The sequence below is a fragment of the Eschrichtius robustus genome, chromosome 4 (genome assembly GCF_028021215.1).
Source record: "Eschrichtius robustus isolate mEscRob2 chromosome 4, mEscRob2.pri, whole genome shotgun sequence".
NCBI classification, from domain to species: Eukaryota; Metazoa; Chordata; class Mammalia; order Artiodactyla; family Eschrichtiidae; genus Eschrichtius; species Eschrichtius robustus.
This window is the reverse complement of record NC_090827.1, coordinates 80,614,922-80,619,896: the sequence shown is the minus strand read 5'-3', so window position 1 is coordinate 80,619,896 and position 4,975 is coordinate 80,614,922. Positions and strand designations below refer to the sequence as shown.

At 40.8% G+C, this 4,975-nt stretch overlaps 1 non-coding gene across 1 annotated transcript; it reads left to right on the top strand.

The window, feature by feature from the left end:
* The first annotated feature begins 1,894 nt into the window (after window positions 1–1,894).
* LOC137764510 (U6 spliceosomal RNA) lies at window positions 1,895–2,001 on the top strand. Its single transcript, XR_011074012.1, has one exon. It is a non-coding gene; the product is annotated as a U6 spliceosomal RNA (small nuclear RNA).
* Window positions 2,002–4,975: the final 2,974 nt, after the last annotated feature.

Below are 4,975 nucleotides of genomic sequence, written 5' to 3'. Positions count from 1 at the left end.
TGTGGTGCATAGGCTCCAGAGCGTGCAGGCTCGGTAGTTGTGGTGCACGGGCTCTCTAGTTGTGGCACACGGGCTCCAGAGCGTGAGGGCTCAGTAGTTGTGATGCGTGGGCTTAGTTGCCCTGTGGCATGTGGAATCTTAGTTCCCCAACCGGGGATTGAACCTGTGTCCCTTGCACTGGAAGGCAGATTCTTAACCACTGGACCACCAGGGAAGTCCCCTATGTTTTCTTATTATAGAAGTGTTAATTGTTTCAGGTCATGTTCAAATCTTTGATCCATTCTGAGTTAATTTTTATGGTGTAAGATAGTGGTCCAGTTTCATTCTTTTGCATGTGACTGTCCAGTTTTTCCAACACCATTTATTGAAGAGACTGTCCTTTCCCCATTGTATGTTTTTGGCTCCTTTGTTATAAATTAATTGACCATATATGTGTGGGTTTTTTTCAGGGCTTTCTATTCTGTTGCATTGATTTATGTGCCTGTTTTTAATGCCCATACTATACTCTTTTGATTACTATGGTTTTGTAATATAGTTTGAAACCAGGGAGTATGATGCCTCCAGTTTTTTTCTTCTTTCTCAAGATTGCTGTGGCTACTTGGGGTCTTTTATGGTTCCATACAAATTTTAGGATTGTTCTATTTATGTGAAAAATGCCATTGGAATTCTGATAGGAATTGCATTGAATCTGTAGATTGCTTTTGGTAGTATGGACATTTTAACAATATTAATTCTTCCAATCCATGAGCATGGAGTATCTTTCCATTTATTTGTGTCTTCTTCAACTTCGTTCATCAATGTTGATGAAAATCTTTTTCTGACACTTTTATAAACAGGAGATGCTGATTATGATGTGAATATTGCTTAATGATTTAAGCTCATCAGTAAAATCAATGACTATATTCTGTGTTTGGTAGATTTGTTTCTTCTCTGGCTACCAGTTGTCAGTCCTACTGCCAGAAAGCCAGTGTTGAAGCCACCCTTACAAAGATGCTGTCTTTCTTCCTGTGGACCCAAATCAAACCATCCTAATTATTAGAGTTACATATAAGAATAGCCAGTAAGTTCTAAGTCCTTGACTATGTCTATTTCTGCATGGATGCCAAGTTTCTGTTTCTCTTTCTTTGGGACAGTTATTTCACAAGCCTCCGTTGCCATGCTTTTTGATTTTTCACTATGTTCAAATGTTTGAATAGCCAGAAATCTGATATCCAGTCATTGGGGGTGGGGAAGGGGAAGAGTGCTGCTCACTATAGTGCTCATCAAGACTAGTGAAGCAGACAGCACAGGCGTTGAATGCCTTACCTTTTATATTCATTAATCCTGATTAGATTAGATTATAATGAACATAAAAAATGTAAGCCCACAGAAAACTGCTCATTCAGTCCTTGATTACCTATTAGGAGGCGTGATACCGGGCCCCGTAGAGGATACCTGCTCGCCAACCCTGCTCGCTTTTACACGAACCCCCTACCGGGTCTGCAGCTCCCTCTCTCTTCAAGGACATTTTGTTGTTGAGGTTGTTTGCCATTTTTGTTAGTAGTTGACTGTGCCTTCTCTTCCTGTGGGTGATATTTAAACTATGATGTTTATCATCATTTCCAAAAAAACTTTTTTAGGAAGATTTGTTCTGTATTAGTACTAAGTTGGGAAGTCAAGGTGCTGTTTTCTATTCTAAACACTAGGGGGAGATCTTGTTTTCTCTTGGAGTGGTGGTTTTTTGTTTTTTGTTTTTTTGTTTTCTTTTCCACTCCCTCTCCACCAGCCTTACCCCCACCCCCCACAAAACTCCTGGAGCGTTTTAAATACCAACTCGCAGTCAGCTAGCTCTGAATTCAGTTTATTTTCAGTACAAGTGAATGTGTGAGATTTTCATCTGTATAAAAATAAAATGGTGCTCGCTTCGGCAGCACATATACTAAAATTGGAACGATACAGAGAAGATTAGCATGGCCCCTGCGCAAGGATGACACGCAAATTCGTGAAGCGTTCCATAAAAAAAAAAATAAATAAATAAAATAAAATGAAGATGCATGATGACTAAATGCAATGTGGTATCTTGGGTGAGATCCTGGAAGAGAAAAGGACATAAGGCAAAAACTAAGGAAATCTGAATAAAGTATGGACTTTAGTTATTAATAATGTATCAATATTGGTTCATTAATTGGGACAAATATACCATACTAATGTAAGATGTTAACAATAGAAGAAAGCGGGCATAAGGTATGTGGGAACTTAGTATTTTTGTAACTGTTCTGTAAGTCTAAACTGTTCCAAAATAAGTTTATTTTAAAAATACATTTTAAAAAGTGAGACCAGAACCTAATTTCCCTTCTTTTTCTTTTTGGAACCATGGAAAATATTTTAAAAACAATATATTTGCAGAACAAGTTGAATATTGGAAAGAGGGACTTTGTTAAATGAGCCATAAATATATGAAGATGTAATTAAATGGGATTAGATACATTTAAAGAAACCTAACGAAAGTCTGCTAAGTTTTCTTGAGGAGCTATCAGAGGGTTCCTCTCTGATATGTGTTGTTACATGGCAATCATCTAACAAGAATTCCTGTCGACCCTAGTCAGACCTCTCTCATGTTCTCTAAGTTTCTACTTCTCATAGGAAATCATACATTTCTCTTCTCTCTCTCAGACTCCAAACCTGTGTCCCTGGACTCACGGCTCCTTGCCCTCCCTCCGGCCTTCTCCTTATTCCCTCCTCAAGGACCCATTTGTTCCTCCCTTGAGATGGTGCACTTCTTATGTAAAGTTTCAGATTCCTTCCCTGTGGTGGGAGGGCTTGGGGGTCTGTGGTGGTCAGTAGAGTGTCTTTCAGCATTCTCGTCCTTCTCTTCCACCTGGACATAAGGTAGAGTTGCCTGTCCCTGCCTGTTCCTTGCTTTAGCCAATGGAACGTGAGCAGAAATGACATGTTATTTTCGGACAGAAGTCTTTCAGAGCTGGTATGTAACTCCCACTTTCCTTTCCCCTACCACAGAAAACACTGTCATTCCAGGTGATGGGGACTCCCTCCGCTTGCATGCTTAAGTGTGGACCCCCAGCCAACCCGCAGGACATACAGCATGAGAAAGAAAAATATCTTTGTGGTTATAAGTCATTGAGATTCCAGTGTTGTTAAGAAACACAACCTAGCTCATCCTGTCCATCCACCAGCCCTCCCAACAAAACATACTGTAATCTTCCTAGTTGTGCATGTGAAGAAACAGAAGACTGGGAGATTAATATTACTCAGCTACAAAGGAGGAAAGCCAGGATTTAAACCCAGGAAGTACGGCTCCAGCGTCTGTGCCCTTAGTAACCGTCCTGCAGAGACTCTCTGAGAAAAAATGCAGGAATACATCAGAGAGTCTATCTTCCATTCACTTCCCCTGAACAGCGCCATCCTGCTGCTCCTGTCTGCCCAGGTTGCTTCCTCTGCCTGCTGCATTGCTATTGCCCTGAGACTCACCTGTGAGAACCTTTTCCTGGATCTGTGGCTTTCCTTTCTTAGTTTACTCTCTTGTTTTCTGAAGCTTTCTAAGGGGCTCATAGGAAAGGATACATGGGAGGTTAACTTTTGGAGGCCTTGAATTTTTAAAAATATTTTTTTCTTCCCTCATTGTGATGGTTAATTTTATGTGTCAGCTTGGTTGGGCCACAGTGCCCAGATATGTGTCCAGCCGTTTTTTGGATGTTTCTCTGAGAGTGTATTTGGATGAGATTAATGTTTACGTAGGTGGATGTTCTGTCAGTCTCTGCCTGTTGATAGTGATGCTGTCAGCTAGGGATGCCTGAGGCACTTGCCTGGTCCATACTACTTGTGGTGAGGCCCCCACTGACATTTCCTTGACTGGAGCCAGTGTTGTGGCTGGACTGGCCCTTGTGGTTCTTACTATGATCAGAAGACACACCTAAGCAGACACCATGAGGGAACTTTGAAGAACAAAATGTATTACTCACAGGTCCTGAAGGGTACATGGCACACCCAATGGCCACACACTGAGGTCAAAGGTAGAAAAAGAGGGAGGGGGGCGCAGACCTGGGGCTCTGCCTTAATTGGGGTCTGAGGGTGAGGTGCCTAGGGTTCACTTTTTATTGGCGAATTTAAAATGTAAAAGTGGCAGTTAGGACACAGGAAGGGAAAAGTGGAACCATTCAAGTGGTCAGTCATCTAGGTTACCAAAGGCTTTCTGAAAAGGGAACTTCATAGGTAGGGTGGCCTGGGTTCTTATCTAGTTGTTTGACTAGTAGCTGTGTCATAGAGCTGGCAACATGCTTATTCGGCATGGAGGTCTTTGAAATGGATGTCTTGGCAATCAAAGCTTAATGTCAGGCAATACATTACAATTTAAAAAAAAGCTTAATGTCAGACACACTACGGTGGACTTGGAGTAAAGCAGAATGCACTCCATAACATGGTGAGCCTAATCGAATCAGTTGAAGGGCTAAATGACACCAAAGACTGATCTCCTGAGCAAGAGGGAATTCTGCCAGCAGATGGCTTTCTGACTTGAATTGGCTCTTCCCTGGTCCCCAGCCTTCAGGTGCACCCTAAAGATTTTGGACTTGCCAGAATCCATAATCAGATGGGCCAATTCCTTAAAATAAATCTTTTTATATATAAATACACAGACTGTTGTCTCTGTTTCTCTGAAGAAGCTGACTAATACACTCATACATAATTGCTAGTTTGAAAGACATAGTAATCTCCCTTGAAAATAACAATTCTTCGGAATGTTGACATTCTTCTATGGTCTTCAAATTTTACAGTTGGTACTAAAAGTCTTATTGTCATTCTAGTCCAGTTTCTTTGAATGAATGTGAAAAAAAATACTTTCTTTGTTCCAAGTCTTTTGGTATTTTATGATTTTTTTTCTTGGTCAGTCTTAAAATTTTATTGTTCTGGGCCCTTGGTGGGTCTTTTTAACCTGGAGATTCATGTTCTTCAGTTCTGAGAAGTCTTCTTCTTTTCTTAT